Below are 22,004 nucleotides of genomic sequence, written 5' to 3'. Positions count from 1 at the left end.
TCGACCTCCGATCCGGTTATTGGCAGAATATGGTTGATGATTTGGAACGTGAGAAGACCGCTTTCGTTACACGAGACGACCTTTATAATTTCAAGATTATTCCTATCGGATATTTTAATGTCTCAGGAACTTTCGAAAGAGTGATGCACTCTATCTTTCAGTGCTATAACTGGACCACGTGCCTATGTTATCTGGACGATGTCATCGTATATTCCCCTGTTCGATAGGCGCCTCAGTTGCTTGGCCGCTATTCTTGAAGTTTTTAGGAAGACCGGTATTCAACTTAACTCCTCTAAAAGCCATTTTGTACGCCGAGAAGTAAAAGTTCTTGGCCACCTTCTCAGTGCTACCGGTATACATCCTGATCCTGAGAAGATTGACGCCGTCAAGAAATTTGGTGTACCCTGCTCAGCAAAAGATCTGCGCAGCTTGTGGGTTTATGCTCGAATTTTTATCGGTTTGTTAAACGTTCTACCTATATTGCACGGCAATCGAATCACCTTCTCAGCAAGGACATAGCAAGCGGATGAGGGTGTCGAGCGCGCCGGCTTGTTCGAAGAAGGCCAACGACACCTCCGATACTACGCCACCTTGATGGATATGCACCAACTCAAGTTCGCACAGGCGCCAGCGGCCATGGCATAGTGCTGTCCTTGCCCAATAGCAAAATGGAGGCGAGCGCGTTATACCCTACGCCAATCACCTCTTGTCCCCTTCAGAGCGCAATTTTCTATCACCGAGCACGAGTGCCTCGCCCTAGTATAGGCAGCGGCAAAATTTCACCCTTACTTGTTTCGCCGCGTCTTTGCTGTTGTCACGGACACCCATGCTCACTGCTGACGATCGTCACTGAAAGACCCGACTGGTCGCCGTGGTCGCTTGGCACCCAGACTTCAGGAGTGTTCATTCGTTGTAATGTACGTGTCCGGCCACTTCCATCCGTACGCTGACTGCTTGTCTCGTCATCCCGTCAAGTCTCCTGACAATGACGAACAGGATGCCGACGCTTCCATTCTGGCCATTTCTGACTTTCGCGACATCGTTACTGAGCAGCGAAAGGACGACTCGTTCCGGTCCGTCACTGAGCCAATCAAATCGGAGAACAATCAAATCGCTCAATCAGAATGTTTGAGCTCCATGACGACATTGTTTATCGACAAAGTATCAGCTCTGATGGACCAGATTTACTGCTGGTTCTCCGTCGTGACCTCCGTTCTACTGTTGTTGCTGAGATCCACGATGCACCCAGTGCCGGACACCTTGGCCCTTCCGGTACTTACGACAGAGTTTGACGTCGCTTCTTCTGGCAAGGTGTTTACCACTCTGTACGACGTTACATTGTGGCTTGCGACCCTGCCAGCGTCGAAAGGGGCCATGTGCGCAACTTGCTGGCCACGTTCATCCAATCAATGTCCCCTCAAAGTCTTTCTATCGTGTCGATATGAACTGTTTTGGTCCCTTTCCCATGCCAATTAAAGCGAACAAATAAATAGCCGTTGCAAGAGACCATGCGACCCACCATACTATTACACGTGCCGTACCCACGAGCTTTGCTACTGATGTAGCAGACTTTTCACTTGAGTATGTGATTTTTAAGCATGGCGGCAAGGCAGCTGCAGACAGATCGTGGCCGCTGCTTCCTGTCCCAAGTTGTCGAAGACTTCGTTTTCTGCTGCACCGAATATAGGCTCACAAATACATATCACCCACAAGCACACCGAGTAACTGAACGTCTAAATTGCACCCTTACAGAGATGTTGTCTATGTACGTTTCAGCAGGCCATCATTTTTGGGACAGCACTTTGACCCACATGACATTTGCATACAATTATTCACACCAGGATACCACCGGTTTCTCGCCTTTCTGCCATTTGTTTGGTCCCCATCCCGCTCTGCATTATCACACCCAGCTACCTTCGGTACCGCGACACACCACACAATACGTTCATCACACCGTTGGTTGGACTCGTATGGTTCGCCAGATTGCCTATGATGGACTTACAGCGGCTCTGGCATCGCAAAAGACTCGCTACGAAAGTCGCCACCGGAACTTTGACTTGTCTACCAGAAATCTTGTTCTTTTTTGGGCTCCAATTCGCGACGTCGGCCTCTCCGAAAAATTGCTGTCACGCTATACCGGGCCATGCCCGAAAAAACGACGATTAAGTGAGATAAACTATGATATCGCCCGTGTTGAAGACACACCATCTTCATCCCAGCTGCGAACTGACGTCTTCTATGTGTCCCGCTTCAAGCCATGACGTTCATCTAGTTGCTATCATTCTAACAAGCGCCGGCTGGGTGGTCCACCCGCTGGCGGTTACGTTACGGTGCATTTGGACAGGACCGTGTGCGCAAGAGCGAGACGAAGACGAAGTGCTAGACTGACTACTGGAGCTGTGAAAATTGTACCAGCCTTTGCGTTTACCACTAACGTTTTCCTATGTAAATAATTAAGCTAACCTTGGCATCCTGTTCGTAAAGATAAATATATATATGTATATAAATATAAATATATATATATATATATATATATATATATATATTTATATTTATATACATATATATGTGTGTGTGTGTGTGTTTGTGTGTGTGTGTGTGGGTGTGTGCACAATGCTGTCCACTGTTAAAGAAAACACCGAAATTTCAGCTGTCACTTTGCTGGCGCCTTAGCTTCAAGTGGTGGCACAACTGTCAGCCCGCTTCAGGCATGCCAAAACGAGGCAGCGTAACCAAACTCTGATTATATGATGCAAATCTAGGAGATCGTATCGTTGGCATAGAGGAAAATTTAGACACGCCTGCGCACGCGTGATCCCTTTAATAATGGACCATCCATTCTGTGCCTATATATGAACAAAACATCAATAAACTTCCGGTTTATCTTATAAATAATCCACCTTATAATTTCAGGGTCTGCTCTCCTTACCGCGAACATCATTATTTTTTACCGCCATTTCCTCCCGGAAGACTGAAGTTGCACCCGTCTAGTGGTACGCTAACGCATGCAGTCTTCACTCATGTCAGACAAAAACGGATGAAGTTAGAAGTACTAGTGACTATTGTAACAGTTTATGATAGCCTGTCGAGGTAGTCTGCTAAAATCATTTTTGTGATTTTTTTCTAGTCGGCTCTAAAAACTCCGTCGGACAAGGACAAAGATGAAGATCCCAAAAAGAAGAAGGACAAGCTTGATGAAAAGACTGAAAACAGCACTGACAGGGTACGTTCCCTTTGTATGCTCTCTGATACCACATTCTGTAACAGGCCTTCCCAGAATGAATGTGGTTGCAAATGCGATTAGCATTGACACAAGGTAGCCAGACACCGTATTGGAGCTGGGGAAACGCATCATCTATGAGACATATTTTCAGACGCCCGTCTTTTCTTCCTCTTCGAGCTACTACTGCTGCTTGTGGTGCTGAAAAGTTGTAAATATATATTTGTTTAGGTTGCTCGGATTCTTGAAACTTACTTTTACGATGTGGCAGAATGTGACAGCCTGTAATGCTGATTGCAATACCGTGGGCAGTCATCCCCGTCTTTGAGGTCCCACGTCTGTTTTCGGAGGCAAGCAGCGGTGCTCCAAGATTTTAGCTTGCTTGGAAAAATTATTCTCGGCTTTAGTTATCCTGAAGATTAGAGATTGCTATACTAACATGTGAATGATCAAACTACCTGCTAAAGATAGTAACCAGTTACTTGCATTACATTCTCTTTAACCAAGCGCGTAAAATATTAAGCGGTGATTGAGATACATTAGGCAAAGAAAAATTGCGCGCAAGAAGTAGATATACTGGAAGAAAAAAATTGAAAATTCATATGGAATGTTCCTGAACATGCTTTTTCACTAGTTCAAATGATTTGTATATCAATTGGCGTGAATTGTGAAAAAAAAAATTGAAACCTTTTTCCAGTAGACAGTAAACGTAAATTTTAATTATTGTCTAAGCTTTACCATCACATGCCTTGCACGCGTATTACATCGTAGGCAAGTTTTCCGCTGCACTGTGACGGCCAAAATTAGTTTGGGATAGGCATGTTGCATGGAATATATTCACCTTCTTTAAGGTCATGGTGATCAATACAAAAGCCAGCAGGACGGCTCACACCTGTAGAAGTTATCTAAAGTCATTGTTGTGGTTGCTGAAACCCAGTAAGGCTTTACAGGCCGTCATTTCCACAACAGTAAACGAATAGTGTGCGAAAAAATTGTTTGGAACCTCAACAAGCAAAGCTTGCTGCTGAGTGACTCAGTCAATTTTGGGTTTGCCCCGAACCCATAAACATCAGAGGTTCTTGCTCGGTGACCTCACATATGAAAGAAGCATACGCTAGGTCTGGACTCTTGCAAAAATTGGAGATGGAGCTGATGCGGGGTCCGCGAAGGCTCGATTGTATTTAAAGCAGGCAGTCTCATTATCTAAAACAAAGTTTCTGCGGTAAAAATCGGCTGTAAGGCGTCAACCCTGAAATGTAGTCTATAGACCCACCCTGTCTATTTTATATTTTCCACTTGGGAAAGGCGCCATCAATTTCTCGGTCTGAAAACATTACGTTAAAGCATAATTTTTTAATTACCACTTAAAAATTATTTTTAATGAAAACTGATATTTTGAGGCGCATCTTTTCTTAAATCTATAAAGCACGGAAGCAATCTCGCGAAGGAGGTAATTGGAAGGTAAAGAAAGAAAGAAAGAGTAAGAGAGTTGAAGTGATGCCGACAGTTGGGCGGGTTCGTTTACGTGCATGTGATGAGCGAAAAGAGGAAATGAGGAGTAGTATCACTTACAAATCACATTTCTAGAGATAATGACTTGTCATATATATATATATATATATATATATATATATATATATATACGCGATGTAAGCTGCGCACTACAAGTCCCGACCGCCAGAGAGAAGATGAGGGAGGACGCAGTTTTGCGCCGCGATTTTGGGTGTCGCCGCGATTTTGGGTGTCGTCCATCAATAAAGAACGCTGTTCGGTTTCTTTGTGCCCGTCTTAGTTGTCTTCGTAACATTTTATTGGTGGCGGTGCGGGGTACATGCTACCACTGCCGGAAACGAAGCGTACTCCTGACACGTCTGCTGTGAATAGTCCGGGAGAGATTACCCCGGTACACGTACGTATCAGCCGCCTTATACAAGGGCTTTAACCTGAGCGCGGACTTTTGGCCAAGCCTATGCGAACGATGAACCTGAACCCACCGCCTTCTGCTGCGCATGTTGCTGGACTGAAATGGCAGACGTGTTTAGTCTGCTTGGACGACGTTGTTGTGTTTTCCAGAACATCTGATGAACACCTTAAACGGCTCAAGCACGTACTCATCGCATCAGCAAAGCAAATCTGACCATAAAGTCTCAGAAATGTCATTCCGGCTTTCAGGAGCCCAAGTTTCTCGGACACGCAGTCAGCATCCGCTGTGTTCGACGAGACCCTCAGAAGCTAGCTGCCGAACTGACAAGAAGGCAGATCAAGGCTTCTGCGGTATCTGCGCTTACTGCCGTCGTTCCGTCAAATTATTTTCAACGATAGCTGAACCACTAATGAGATTAGCGCGCCAAGATGTACCCTTCGAGTGGACGGACGCGCAACAAGCACCTTTTACAGAAATGCATAAGCGATATCGGAAACAGCCCCCGTACTCGGGCATTTCGACGACAAGGCTGACACAGAAATCCATACAGATGGTAGTAACCTGAGGTTCGCTGCCCGTACTCATCCAGTGACAAGACGGTGCTGAACGAGTAGAAGCATACGCGAGCCGCACTCAGCAAAAAGCGGAGGTCAACTATTCCACGACTGAAAATGAGTGTCTTGCCTTCTTTTGGGCAATCGGCAAGTTCGGGCCCTACCTATACGGCCGACCTATTCAAATAGTAAGTGACCACTACTCACTGTGCTGGCTTGCGAGTCTTAGGGACCCTTCAGGCGGCGTCGCTCGTTGGAGCCTCCATCTTCAGGAGTACGACGTCACAGTGCTTTATCGATCCGGACAGAAGCACCGCGACGCCGACTGCCTCACACGTGTACCTATACCACCGAAGCCAAGTGACTTACTGCAAGGCTTCCCGTTTCTTGGTGTAGTAGACACTGTCCAGATGGCTGTCCTCCAACGTGCTGACAGCACATTGCTTTCCCTCATGGTATACCTCCCGCGAGCCGACGTTGTCTTCCCATGACCGATCTTACGAGGGCTGACTTCTTACTACCTCCGCAACAATGTACTCTTCAAAGAGAATTTCGAAGCCATCCAATAAATGCTTCTTCTAGTCGTGCCAGTTTCACTACGTGAAAAAGAGTGGCAAACGTGTCATGACGACCCGTGTGCCGGACGCTGAGGCTTCGCCAGGACATTAACGCGCATACGCCAGAATTATTAGTGGCCGCAGCTGTCCTCGTTCCTTCAGCGCTGCGTGAGACGCGGCCGTGGTTGTCTGCGGCGGAAGGCTCTACGTTTGAAACCTGCTGGTCTTCTGCAACCCCTGGACCCTCCTCCAGCACCGTTTTAGCAGGTTGCAATGAATCTTCTGGGTTCATTCCCTACGCCGTCCACAGACAACAAATGGATAGTCGTCGCGACTGACTACCTAACGCGGAACGCAGAAATAAAAGCTGAACCTCGCGGAACCTCTACGAAAGTCGGCATGTTCTTTGCACATGATTTTGTATAACGTCACGGGGCACCATCCGTCTTAATAACCGGTTGAGGGACAGCATTTACTGCTTACCTAATACAGAAGGCCGTCAAAAAGACTTACACGAATCATCGGAAACCTACGGCCTCTCACCAAAAAACTAATGGACTTACGAAGCACCTTAATAGAACTAACGCCGATATTATCTCGATGCATGTTGACGTAGCGCACAAGTTATGGGACCAAATTTTATTGCACGTGACATTCACAAACAGTGCGGCTGTTCAGAAAGCCACCCGATTCACACCATTTGAACTGGTTTATGGGCGCTACGTAACAACAGCTTTAGGCGCCATGCTTGCGGTAGACAACCAAACAAGAAGCAACAATGCTCATAACATCGTCGAGAAGGCCGAAGGAACTTGACAGCTTGCTCGCAACCGCATCCGCCTCCAGCAGAGTACTGACGCCCTCAAATACAACAGTGGCCGCAGGAACATCCTGTACGAACGCGGTGACTACATTTAGAGACGGACACGCATTCGTTCTCAGGGGCTGTAGGAAAAATTACTGCGTAGATAGTTTGGCCCGTACAAGATCGTCAGGCGAATCAGCGACGTGAACTACGAGGTCGTCCCTCAGAGTACTGCCATGAGCTCGAGGAGACGACGGACACGAACCGAGCTTCTCCACGTAGTAGGGATAAAACCGTACTACATTCGCGAAGAAGTGTACTACGTCTGTACTACGCCCTCGAAGAACATTCTGGCGCACCCTCTGTCCCCCATTACTCCCTCCGATCAGCGACTGGGACAGTCGCTTTTCATGTGGGGAGTAATCACGCGAAGTAAGCAACCACTACTAGTCCCGAACGCCAGCTGCCCACTACAGGCACCGATCGCCATAGAGAAGACGAGGAAGCGCGCAGTTATGCGCCGGGTTTTTCGGTGTCCACCATCATTAAACAGGGCTGTTCTGTTTCGCCGAGCCTGTCTTAGTTATCTTCGTGACACCATTTACACAATATAGCAGGTCAGCTTTGTGGAATCCCGCAAGATAGAGAAAGTCTATGGAAACGGAATATTCTCAACAACCCAAATCGTGCGAGAAGCTGCAAAAGAAACCCGCACGCTTTTCTCAGGAAGAAAGCTCCGCAACTGAGGAGACATTATTCTTGTCCCGAGATTCGAGCCCGGAACCGACGTCTCTCCCCTACGAACCTACGTCACTCTACCAACTGAGCTAAAAACGATGCCAGCAGATCGCGGCGTGGATTAATCGATAACTCAAGCATATGGATACGAAAATCGCCGTTCAGTTCTGCGGAATCCCGCAAAGCCGGGTGAGTGTCACATACAGGAATACTGACATCCACTCAAACGTAGCAAGAAGCTGCAAATTAAATTCATACCGGTATCTCAAAGAAAAAGCTTCGATGCTAAAGAAAGAAATACGTCCCAATTCAAACGCGGGACAGACGCGCTGCCCGGGTGTTTGCCCTGCTTCCTTGGGAAACCATGCCATTGCAGATCACAGTGCGAATTACTCGACAACCCGACGTATACGTATTATCAGTATGGAATATTAGTTCTCTCAAAGTGCAGAAAGAGTCATCGAGTCAAAATTGCCATTCATCCAATTGTCGCACCAAGTGACAAACGAAACCTGTACGGGTTCCTTAGCAGAAAAAGCATTGTAGTTCAGGAAAAATTGCGCCTCGTCCTAGTTTAGAATCCGGGACCAACGCGTTTCCGTTGTGGTCGCTCTAGCCTCTCAAATAAAAAGGGGGCTAGCAGACCCAACGCCTAGTATTCTACAACTCCACTTAGAGTTTCTCTGCATAGTAAATCAGATTTGTGGAATGCTACAAGGTTGAAGAAGCGTCGCAAATTCAAAATTTTCATTAAACCAAATGTAGCACGAAGCGGCCAACGAAACCTGTAGCGGTTTCTTAGCAAAATAGCTTTGTAGCTCAGGAAAAATTCGTCCTGGTCCTGGATTCAAACTAAGGATCAACGTGTGCCGGGGCGTTCGCTCCACCATATGAGTAACCTACGAGGATTGGAGATCGCAGTCCAAAGATGTAGTGTTCTGCAACTTCACGCATAGATTTTCACTATATAGTAAATCAGTTCGGCGTTATCCTCAAAGTTGGGTGAAGTGTCACGAAATTAAATTTTTATTCACTCAAACGAAACCCGCATGGGTTTTTGCAAAAGATGCATCATAATAAAGACAAAATTCCTCCTGGATTTAGACCCGGGACCAACGCTTCTACGGGGCCCTTCCTCCACCCTCTCAGCTAACCAGGAGGTTTGGAAATTGCAGCGTGAATGCGAAGTATTCTACAGCTTGGCACATAGGGATTCTGAAAATAGCAAATCAGCTCTGTGGCATCCCGCAAGGTGGGGGAAGTGTGACGGCAGCAAAATTTTCATTCAACCCATATGTTCCACAAGGCGACAAATGAAACTCGTACGGGCCTCTTATAAGTAGATTTCGCCGATGAGGTAAATTACGTACTGGTGCGGGATTCGAACTATCGACCAACACTTTTCCATAGCGGTAACTCTGCCATCTGAGCAATCCAGAAGTCTAGGAGATCGTCGCGCGAAGACAATTGCTTCACAACTGGGCAATCTCAATATGGTAAATCGGTTCAACGGATTTTTTTCAAAGTAGAGAAGTGTCACGGAAGGAAATATTTTCTTCCATGCAAACGTAGCACGAGGCGATCAGCGATACCTCTCATGATTTCTCAGATATAAAGCTTTGTAGCTGTAGAAAAAGTCTTTCCACACCGAGATTCTAGCTCGAGGCCAACGTGTTACTTGGGCGCCCGCTCTAGCACTCGAGCAACCTAGAAGGCTAACAGCGATATTATCGCAACGATTATCACAGCGATACCTTATCGACAACTCCAAGCTTACGGATACAAAATATGGGAGATCAGTGTAATAAGGCCAGGTGGAGGAGGAGTCAAAAAAGCAAATTTGTCATCTGCTTCAATGCGCATGAAAATTGTACAGTGCACACCACCGATGCGAAACTGACATACAATTTTAAAGCGTAGCGACAGAAAGCGCTTCTGTCGCGGCGTCAGAACTCACTGCGGCAGAAAATGTGTAGTCCCGACAGAGAGTTCCTGTTGCGGCGTCAGCATCACTATGCGATAGAAAGTTGTTGTTGAGACTTCATAAACTGTTGTTGTCTCGAGAGAACGTTTCTGTTGCGATTTCAGAACTCTTGGTCCTCGCGACTGAACTTTTCTGTTGCGATGACAGAATTTATGTTGCAACGTCAGAATCGCTGTTACGATAGAAAGCTGTTGTCATGACTTCAGAACTGTTGTTGTCGCGACATAACGTTTCTGTTACGACTTCAGAACTCTTCATCGTCGCGATTGAATTTTGCTGTTGCGATGACAGAATTTCTGTCATAATGTCAGAATCGCTGTCACGATAGATAACTGTTGTCATGACTTCAGAACTATTGTTTCTGTTGCGACTTCAGAATTCTTGAACTTCGCGACAGAATATTTCTTTTGCGACATCAGAATTTCTGTCGTAACGTCAGAAATATCTGTCGCAACTTCAGACACGCCAGGAATTTCTGCCGTGCAACGTAAATTTCTGTGGTTCCAACATGAATTCCTGTTGTCTTTTTCAACTGGGTGATGCTGAACTTTAGCAACGTTGGTGCCTCAACACTGAATCTCATGTAGTCTGAGACTCCACTGTAGGAGGTGACCTCATGGGTCCTTTTGGCTTGCTGGCAACATAGCGCGTGTGGGTGGCTAGACACTTTTAACGGTCTGCCTTATAGTAAGGCTGGAACTTTGCTGCAGTACAAATAATTTCAAAATGCTTTTCTGCCACCATAGAATGAACGACTCCAGCTTTCAAGAGCGACTGAACAGCCTAGGCTGTCACCCTTTCAAATCTGGCTTTATTGGGAATGCCTCCGCAGCGAGTTCAATACAACTTACGTCGAACTGCATTTCCGTATTGGCCTCCTTATCTAAGTTTGTAGCCGTGGCAAGTTCTGGCATCATTCCAGGTTTTGAAATATCCATACCTCTGGTGATTTCCACTTGAACTCGACGGCTGGTTCACTCAGATGTGTAAGCGCCGTGGTTATGCTAGAGAAGTCATTTACCACACGCCTATAGTAAGCGCAAAGGACAGGACATCTGTGTACTGGCTTTTTCTCGGCGGGTTGCGTAAGCTTTGCGATGGCAGCTGTCTTCAATAGGCCAGAATATACTGCAGACTTCCAAATGACGTGGCTCAGTAAGAGGGAGTTTTCAGACACCAACGGCACTTTTCTACATTCATGGTGAGCCCTGATGACTTGATTGCATCAAGTACTCTTCGAAGTCACCGTTGAGCGTTGTGGAAAGTCACAGCAAGGACGATGACATCATTCAAATACGCGAGAGGTCGGCCAATTCAAGATGCGCAGCGCTGTGTGTATCACACACTTGTACGTTGGGGATATTGAACAAAGGCTCCCTGACATGACCTTGAAAATAGACCAGGCCGTTTGGCGTGACAATGGAGGGGCACTTTTTGCTTCAAGAATTCCTCCTAGGGCGGGGTGTCGTTGCTACGATGTAGACATAATTATTGTGGGGCCTTTGTCAGCGCCGTGGGTGCTCGGCATTTTGACGAAAACCAACTGAACATCAATTGGTACTGTTTTCACATTTCAAGACGAGCGCTAACTTACCGTCCAGGGTTTGGCCAGTGTATGCTCGGCGCTGCGGTGAGATGCACTGACCTGACGATGGCGAAAGGAAAACCGTAAAACTCTCAACTTTCTTGGTGACAGGTATCTGGTAAAGCATGTAGGACGTTCGACCTGGTGTAGACGGGTGTTTTGCGCCGAAGCCTCGCAGTCCCATTTCGCTGGTATGAATGGCCCCTGGTGGTAGACGTGACTCGTTCCTTCGCAATGATACCATAGTGACTAATGGCCACGTTAATCAAAGACATGTCTTACTTGGGAAGTCGCTCAAGGCTACGCACGGAAGCAATGGCGGTGGCAGTATGAAACAATGTGACAGGGTCCGTATCATTCAGGCAAAAAGATCTCAGTTTGCTCTAAACGTCGAGAGCAGGTTTTCATTTCCTCTGCAATATCGGCGTGCCGAGAGAGACGCATCATTTTTCCGTGCATATCGCGACGTTCTCATCATTTAGTTGTACTGGGGCGTTAGGATGAGTTAGGGCCCGGTCTCCTTGTACGACTTATGTGAACGCCTTGAACAACATGCTGCGAAATCGCATGTAGGTCTTGAACGCAGACTCTCAATCTTCGATCCATTTGTTGGTTGCATTCGCATGAAATAAAGTTGGAGCGCATCTCGGCCTCAGAGCTTTAGCTATTGAATGTTCAGACGCTCTAGAATGTCTGAAGCCAGGTTTGGGTCATCCCATGAACTACAATTTAATGTAGTTGGTTCCATCGGCTGTAGACGCCCGACCGTTGATGCTGACAATGAAACTACCATCATCATTGTTGGCTTGAGCATTAGTTTCCTTGTCATTTTATGCAAGCACCCGTAGTGCGGCAGCTGTCCTTATAGCATGAAGCTAGATAATTAATTGACGGCGATCCACAGCTTTGTAGTGCACAGGGTGTCCAGTACGAAAGCAAGGCGCACTTCCACTAGATGTGTTTTTGTATTGACGGTAAAAAAAATTTTTACATGCGTTACATGGATTTTTTCCAGCTAATTGGGCGAACTACTTGATCGAATAGTAAACATCACTGAAAGCAAAACAATAATAGAGACCCCAGTCTTCTGCTGTTCAAATTTGAATTATGGGTCAAGCGCCGTCTATTTATACGGGATCGCATAAAGCCTACTGTTGTAAATAGGTCGCAAGCCCCAAAGGTAGCCTTGGCCTGGCGGCCTGGGGCACAGCTGGAAGCATCCGAAGGTCTTGGCAAAGGATGAGTCGACTGCTAACAGGACAACTTGTTTATTTTAGCATCGCAAAAGAGCGGCCGGTCCGGTCGACCGAAGTGGAGAGAGGGGAGAGCACGTTACTCGGCGGAAGAATTCGAAGCCTCTCCCTTGGCGTCGGGGGGCAGCTGCTTTTATAGTCTCGGAGTCGAGGGCAACAAGGAACGCCTCGATAGAGGCGCACGTGACGGCGGAGCAGGGATACGTTGAGACAAGGATTGACGCATCCGCCGGGCCGGCGCCGGTCAGACCTCCTCGCTTCACAGTTGGGGAGCTCCTCTCCCCGGCTGCCGTGCTTTGACAAGCGTGGGCACCAACATGCACACACACTCACACACACACACGCAGACACGTGGCATTGAGACATGCCTGGACGCGCTTGAATGGAAGCTTTGCGGCAGCGCTACACTGGCCAAAATGTCTGCCGCTATGAACGAAGCCCCGGCGTCCGTTACATCCGCGCCGGCTATACCGCACGTCGGAGGCGAAACGTAACACTACAAAGGTGTGCTGTAGTCAGTCAGCGATGCTTTCCGGCCGGCATTGTGAGGCGTAGACAGGGACAGGCTCTAATAGGCGTTTACTTGTCCTAGTGCGTGTTGTATCTTTTCCTATGACGTAGTAGTTCTGCGGAAACCCGCAAGGTGGAGAGAAGTAATGAATAAAGGGAAAATCAGACATCCACCCGTTCGTAGCAATTGCTACAAAGGAAACCCATACGGGTTCCTCGAAAGAAAAGCCTCATAGTTGAAGAAAAATTCGTCCTGGTCCGGGACTCGAACCCGGGACCACCGCGGCTGCCCCGGAAAGGCGGTGGTCCCGCGTTCGAGTCCCGGACCAGGACGAATTTTTCTTCAACTATGAGGCTTTTCTTTCGAGGAACCCGTATGGGTTTCCTTTGTAGCAATTGCTACGAACAGGTGGATGTCTGATTTTCCCTTTATTCATCTTTTCCTATGTTTCTCCAGTGTTCATTCACTGAAACTTGACATGACAACGTACAGGTACTGCTGCTGTATTAGCACTGCGCCCAGGGAGCAGTTCCGTATGTAGGGTTAACATACAGCGGGAAATTCAATACATAGCTCAATACACGGTAATTCACGGGTGAACTAAGCCCCTTCGGAGCCGTTTCAGCCATCGGTCCGAATTTCATGCTAATTGTAACAGTTATATGCAGGATCATTGATTCATAAGTCAATTAGTGTATTCGAGTGGTCTGTGGAGTTCACACAGGGCTAGTTATCCGTGTTACATACTCATTATGTACATCACCGTCGAAATGTGCAATGTCACTCGCCTAAATCCGAGGAGGCGATGGCAGTCCCGTTGTTTTACTCAATGATAATAGACTGGGTAAAAGTGGTTGCGAGTACAAAAGTGACTCGATAATTTGGCCGTGCAGTAGCAAGGCCGATTCGACCGTACTAGATGACCGAGACGGATCGCAACGCCAGTGCACAATATGTATCTGCCCAGTTTTTTGAGCTGATTGATTTGACAGAATAGAATTGCATAGCACCCGAAGAAAAAAGCCAACGCGCTCGTGCAGTTGATCCCCTCTCGTTGCATTCCCTTTTTATTATAGCCATGCTCGTGGTGCTCGTGTGGGAGCTTTCAAAGATGTTCCGCGTATCCCCTTTCAGGAAGTCATGCTTGCGCTCTCAGGGCCACGTCTTATGGCGAACATGTTTTCGGTTCGTCAGAACTCCACAGAAGGCTTTGATACATGTGGCAGAACGCGTGCGGCCCACAACGTTTTTTTAATGGTGTCCTCCGCTCAGTCCCATGCCCATCCTTCCCAATGGCGACTGGAATCTAAGTGCTACTGGTACCTTCGACTATCTCCACTGTGTTGCTACAAGGTACCTGGTAAATCGCTGGGCATGTTTGCCTTGCTGTGGACGCGGCGCGATCATTCATCTGGATAGCGCATTCTGATTGGAGAAGCCAATCTCACAACAGAATCAGCGGCAACATATCCGGACGCAGTTTGCACCCATCTACAACTTTGTAACAGTGGTCAACGGGGGGACAACGGTCATAGAAAAAACAATAAAATATGTGCGTCAATATTTCCACATTATGTTCATGTTATTAAATGTAACCACTTGCGTGAGGCATACAAACGGTTGCCTAGCAAGCTTGGGTTACACAATGTACGGATTATTACAATCATGAGATGCATCTATTTCTTTGTTTTCATTTTCAGTGGATCATGCTGATATTGCTTGCTGCGGCCTTCCTAGGTGCGTTTGCTGTCGAGGTGAGTTACCACAAGCACTCTGAGAGAAGCCTACGTAAGCTGCTTCATATCATAGGAGGCACTTCCCTATAAGGTTTCGAACATCACTGTAGAATTACGTTATTATAAAATAACGAAACATACAATAATTCAGCTAGAAACCACAGTCGCACTAGCTGATACCATGAGCAACATAAAATTTTAGCAATGAAAACATGTGATAACTTCCATAAGCAAATGAAGTGAGTCATTCTTACTATGTCCACCGTAACGATGTAATAGGCATAGATAAGCTTCTTTCTTTTGCAGAATTCCCAAGCCATCATAAGGAGCAATTCAAGCACATTAAAAAAGAAGTAGGGGGGCCAAAGCTGTAACTTCCAAATAGATTCTTATTCTCTGACGCAATCCAGCTATATTCGTGCGCGCCTTTCCGCATCTCTGTGTGTGTGTGTGCGTGCGTGTGTTAGTTAAAAGAAGGCCCGATATAAACACAACATCACTGACAATTACGACACGCTCTAAGGCGAAAATTTGCGCAAATCTATAGGTGTTCTAATTGCGCGGTATATTGGCTCGCGCGGACAATCTTTCTCGTGCGGCACGTTGCAAAAGGGACGAAGTGTGGCGCTGCCGCCTCGCTAATCTGGAGACTGCGAGAGGCAGCGCGTTTGAGACGCGTCTGCGTGATTCGCTGCAGCCGCCGTCCACAGAACTCCCAGACGACGCCCGCTACGCTGGCGCCATCTTGCAGCCATCTTCGCCGCTCTAGGCTTTCCTTTTCGCGCTTAGCCATACCCTCCTCCATTTTCCACATAACGGTTCCGCCACACCCTCCTCTCCGCTTTTCTCGTCGCGTCTTTTATATCCTCATTCGCTTTCATACTTCGCTCGGTCACGCCGAGACAGAACGCCGACGCAGGAACGGGAGTCTAAAAGCTGCGCTTTAAAACATGACCCTTTCACGCACTGTCGGCAGTATCGTAGCTTTCAGCAAATTTAGATAAATTGGGTGTCCCAAATGTGAACGGTTGTTTATAGGAAACGCCGTAGGGCGGGACTGCTTGATCATTTTGAGCATCCGGCGATAGGTAATGTCTATGTCGCAATGAAGAGTACGGAGGATTCTATCGCATTGCGCCCCCATAGAAAGGTAACTGTCATTGGTAGGCTCTTGTGAAAATTGTACGATGAACAATTCATTTTTAGAGAGAGTTTCATAGGAGAGAATTGAATCCGTTGCTTCGTGCTCTGCAGCACAAGGCTATCGCAAGTAAGGCACTGCGGCGAGTACATCAGCAGATTCATCATCATCAGCAGCAGTAGCCAATTTTTTTTTTTTTTTCACTGAAGCACATATGCCTCTTCCAGCAATCTCCAATTACATCTGCTTTGCGCTAGCTGACTCCAACTGGCGCCTGCGCATTTCTTAATTTATTCACCCCTCCTAATTCGTTGTCCTTTCACAACTTCACTTCGTTTCCTTTGGTACCTATTTTGTAACTCTAATGGGCCGTCATATATCCGCCCAGAGCATTAAATGGCCTGCCCATCTCCATTCTGTTTTCTCTTGGTGTCAATGGAAATATCGGCGATCCCGTCTTGCTCGTTTGTCCAACAATAAAGAAGAGTAAATCTGCGCGAAGAAAAAGAAACGAAGCCGAGCGAAAGCAGCCCATTACTGACCACGATGGCTCGCGGTATGTTGCGTGTACCTTTCGCTTTTAGTCGTTTTTTTTTCTTCGCGCAGTTTTAACCTTTCTTCAAGTATGAAACAACAAGCCATCAAGAACGTCCTACTAAAATCCTTGATCCCACACCCTTCTTTTCCTCTCTTAACATTACGCAATAACATGTTTAGTTTCATCGCTCTTTGCACGATCATTACCTCGTTCTCTATTTGTTTTATACCCTCCGAATTGGTGCCCCTTATGTTTGCACCGTAGATTCCAATGGTTGTACACTTTTACATCGTAAGCTGTTCTGGGCTCATTTCAATGGCCGTTTCGGTTGGCGATGGGGTCCGCCGCCGCAGCTATCCCGGAGACTGAGAAAAAAGTACCCAGTTCGCGCCGGGATCGAACACCGGCCCGCTGTGTGAGAAGCAACTACTCAACTGCTGAGCCATGACAGTGCTTGCTAGCGTGCAGCGAAAATATTCCCTATAAACGCGTCCTAGCATCCGAAGAGATACGTGATGCGGGCCGCGTTGCGTCGAAACATACAAATATTGCGCCGCAGTTACATATTACTACGCCAGACAGAAGGCCGAATATGAGATGCACAGGTAGTGGTATAGGGAAGTTAAAGATACGAGGTAAATATCGATGTTTAAGTAGATGTATTCTGGAATGCTAGAAAAATATATATTGTGTGCCTGAATAAACTAGCTGGCTAGGTGTCTATGTCACAGCCTCGTTTGAAAGACGATGGCAATAAATCAACATCATCACCATCATTAGCACCGTTTCCTACCACTTCTCATATCGAGCATTCTAGGGGACCATGTCACCACCGAGTTCCCAATGGGACAGCCAATAAATCATCATCATTAGCCTCCTACCGTGTCACTTGCCTTGCGATGTGAGATGCGCACCGAGTAGCATCTATGCGTGCGCCGTGTGCATTGCAGATGCATATTATAAAAGCAGCTGGTACGTCATGTAGTAGTTGCATAGGTGGCGGTACAACGGAGATAGAAAAGTATTGAGGAGGGAAAAGCAAATCATGGAGAGGCGCAAATGTTGAGGCAATACAAAACATGTATGGCATACCTGATGAATTCGAGCAGGCTAGATGACTTTGTCACCGCTTCGTTTGAAAGGCGATGTCAATAAATTGTCATCCTCATGATTGGCGTGGTATCGTACCATTTCACACGCCATATGACATCGCGCCACATTGCGTCGATGTGTACAAACATAAAATTGCAGTTCTTCGTTATATTCCACTAGGTGTCCTGACATGTAGCAGTTGCGTAGAGCATTTGCATGCTGCATGTCCAGGATCTGGTTAACTGAAGCAGGATAGGTGACCATGTATCACCAGCCTGCTTGGAATGGGATGCCAATAAAACATGTCCTCTACCAACAGCCAGCCGGCGCATGAATTTTATGGCTTGTCATTTCTTTGTCGCTAAGCTAGGCAAGAAATGTGACTCCCAAAGTTTTACTTTCTTCACAGGCAATGCTTTTTCGTTGGCACGGGAATAAAAAGAAATTAATCATTGTCTGCGCATTCATTTCACATTCTTTTTTTGTGTGGACACTCATGTCAGCTAACGCAAGATGCGAACCCTAGTTCATGATGTGTTTCCTGTTGCCACTTTTGGTCAAGTGCCCGCTCTTGTTCAATGTGCTTCTCATGGCTGTGTTTGAAAAGTACACTGTGCGTAATGGATCAAGGCAAACATTCTTCTCCTCCCTTCAAGAGGTCTGGCTCGTCCACTGCATTGGTTTCTGAACGAGTAATGAGGGCCGATCCAGTAGAGTTTCTGGTAGTTATGTGGGCAGTGTAAGAGTATACGAGGCCGAACACCGAACATTTGTAGAAGCAGCGCTAATCACGGAGGCAGTGTAATAGTAATCTCGACGGCAATATAGGCAGCTGTTATTGCAAGCAGGGACGATGACTGAGACAGAGCAACAGAAAACTGCCCTGAATGCAGAGACAGCTGTTATAGCAAACAGGGCTGATCATTGCGATAGATCATCGAGCTGTTATGGTAAAGAGGGCCGGTAACGATACAGCATAACAAAAATCTAGCCCGGTCACGAAGACAGTGTAACGGTAAACTGAGCCTATCGCGGAAGCAGTGTAATAGTAAACGTTGCCCATCCCGAAAGCAGTGTAAGAGCAAACTGAGCCAATCATTACGATACGATAGCCAACTCATCCGATCATGGAGGCAGTACAAAAGTAAAGCCTACCGATATTGCGGACAGTGTAGCTATAAACTCGGATGATAACGGAGACCATGTATAAGCAAACAGGGCCAAAAATGAAGACAGCCTGAAGTAAACAGGGTGGACCACGGAAACAGTGTAGTTGTAAAGTGGGCTGATCCCAAACACAGTTTCTCAGTAAAAAAGCCCGATCACGGAAACAGTGTAATAGTAAGCTGACCAGGTCACAGCAACTGTATTAGTAAAGTGCACTGACGACGGAGAGAGTGCGCAAGTAAACGAAGCCGACTACTACACGGTGTAATATAAAGCTTAGCAGATCGTGCGGTCAGTGCATTCGTTTATTGCGCCGATCACGGAGACCACTCTTATACTAAAAATGCCGATCACGAAGGCAGTGTAATGTGAAGCTGGGAAGATCATCCAGATAGTGTAATAGTAAACTGAGCTAATCACGTAGACCGCTCTTATACTAATATTCCGATCTCAGACGCAGTGTAATATTGGGCTTTGCAGATCACACAAACAGGATAATATTAAGTTGGGTCTACCAGGGAAAAAGCAATAAAAAATCACCTCCCAAGCACTCCGTACCTCCGGACGGTGAAGCTGAAACGTGCGACCCCGGTGTTTATCAGCGGGTTAATCCCGACGGCTGTTTAAACGACGACTTGGTAGGATGCGGGATCCTCGATACGCAGTTACTGCTTGCGCTCTTCTGCACGGACCTACTCTTATGTCCGGGCTGCAGCATCAGAACGGCATAAACGAGCTCTTTGCTGGTTCTGCTCGTAACATTGCTGATCGAAGGCTGCCTGCTCCTCACGAATACGTATGACGACTGGCCTACCCATTTCAGAGCCGGGGCGAATCTGCTCCGCGCGCTCGGCTGCGACGGACAGCAACGACGTCTCTACTGCCCAGCTAATCCAAAAACACCTAGATAACACAATGCTTTTCACTCCGATCCACGACGTCATGTTGGATCTAGTGTGGATCTAGAATGCCAGTTCTGCCAATAATTCACACGTGTGCATTTACCTTCTATTGCGTTTCATGCTCAATTAGATCATATGACATAGCAATAGCACAAAATCCCATTGCTTGCTCAAAAAGCTTCTCATGAGCACTACCACGCAGCATGTGTCTGCCACGCCTTTCAAAGGAAGTACCCTTTTCTCATAACACGTCACTGAGTTTGCCAAGCCCTGTAACGCAATACCCACGCTGCGCACTTTCACACATACAAGGCGAAACGTTGGCAAAACATTTACAGAAACTCCGGGATGCGCATCGAGTGCACATTCTGGTAGCAAACAAGACTTAGATTATAGTTCTCGCTTTTAGTCAGAAGAGTTAGCCTTGGATACATTCATAGACTATTAATGTTTAAGGTCCCAACATACAGCTATGCGTCACTGCCGCTGGAAAGTGCAAACAAATGCGTAACTACTCATGCACCAAGGCAGATAAAATTTCTCATAATATGCCAGGCGAAGTCGACGGCTAGAAAAAGAAAATAAACATTAGTTTACTTACTCTACCAATTTCGCTGCTCAAGTGTGCTAGAGATTCCATTCTGTGGTATCTCCGCAGCCCTTTGTTGGACAGCCTGCTTGCTTAACAATAGGGCACAACGGCAGCAGCTATAAAACATTTATTGGCCGGACGGTGAGCGCGAACACCTGCCGCATCAGTGAATCATACCGTGTCGCTGGACGACATCACTGTTACTGCATAGACAAGTTACACGAGAGGCTTTCGAAATTCCACATAGTGGCGTCTCATTTAAGCAGAGAGTTTGCGTTGCAGGAACACATTTCCGTTCCCAATACACTCGTCTTCGCGAATAGCGTTTTTGATATCAAAATATATTTAACGCGATTAACACTACTGGGTACTGCTGGGCTGAGTACCTAACTTTTCCGGCTAACTTGGGCCGTGGGGTAATGTGGGTGCCATGGTCTGATGGGCAAAGCGCTGGGCTGCTGTCCTCAGGGAAGCCGTTTCGGGACCAATTGCCAGACCCACTTTGTTCACTCAGTGCGTGACATTCGGTGTGTGCTGCTTTTTTTAAAGGGCGTCTTTATACTACCTTGGGCCAATGGGTGTATGTCGCTGAGTAACTGCCGTTCTGAATTATCAAAAATATCCTTTAAAATTATCCGGTATAGAGCGCAATGGAGCCTTCGTCACATACATCCAGAAGACCTTCTCCAATTATATATTTACACAAGCGCCACCGGCGAGCTTCGTGGTGGTGGCGCTATATGCGACAGTATGTCCGCGGGGGCAGAGCGAAAGAGTAGCCGGGCTACATACACGTGTCCGCATGATGCGCTTCGGTGGTCGCATTCATTACGGTGTGTCCCTGCATAGCATCCCTGGTGATTGCGTTCGATGCTGTTTATGCGTCAATCACTGATCGCAATCACGTCAATCGCTAGTGTATCGCGTAAGTTCTAAAATGCACAGCGCTATTGTCGACGCGCGCGTCTTTTTCTTTCTATTTTTTTTAATACGCAGTGCTCGGTGGAAACACAAACAATAGACAAAATCAGCGTTAACGTTCCAGGAATGTGCCGGAAATACATAATGCATTCTAAAAAGCTGTCCAACATATGACGCATAGAGTTTCTCTCTTTGTGTGCATATTTAATGATTCTGTCACATTCCCTTCCTAAAGAACAGCGGCAAAACATTCGTACTAGGCTATTATAGGGTTTTCAGTCGCAGAATAAGTAATTCACTGCAAGCACTGCTATTCAACGACACAGGTTAAACACATTGTCCGCATGTGTCGTACAACATGACCTCAATTAAGAGTTATTTATGCTTGCTGGTACGTCGGTCATCCCAGTTCACCGAGAAATCATGCGTATAACGTATTCAAGCGATGATGCGAAGCTTTACAGTGTACAACAAGTCACCGCAGCGGTGCGCGACTGCTTTCAAGAATATTGATATTGTGAGCCTGAACGACGGGTTTTCTTTGCATGTATCAAGAGGTAAACTATTCTTGATAGCCTGCGCGAAACGATTGATTTCTTTCCATAAAAATAAATGTAGTTATTACAAGCTTACAGATACCATTGCGATGGAATTTACGATGGTCTTCTTCTGTTGCCACTGATAGAGTTTTAGCAAACGATACACACGATACAGTTTCGGCCATATTTTACTTTGCACAAACAAATTTTTCCGTAGAAGAAAATACTAGCCGTCATTCCTCATA

At 46.7% G+C, this 22,004-nt stretch overlaps 1 pseudogene; it reads left to right on the top strand.

Moving 5' to 3' along the window:
* LOC126543486 (ryanodine receptor-like) overlaps positions 1-22,004 on the top strand; it is a 59,656-nt pseudogene that overhangs the window by 23,960 nt on the left and 13,692 nt on the right.

This window comes from Dermacentor andersoni, chromosome 10, assembly GCF_023375885.2.
Source record: "Dermacentor andersoni chromosome 10, qqDerAnde1_hic_scaffold, whole genome shotgun sequence".
Taxonomy (NCBI): Eukaryota; Metazoa; Arthropoda; class Arachnida; order Ixodida; family Ixodidae; genus Dermacentor; species Dermacentor andersoni.
The sequence above is the reverse complement of the archived record's forward strand: the minus strand, read 5'-3'. Positions and strand labels throughout refer to the sequence as shown.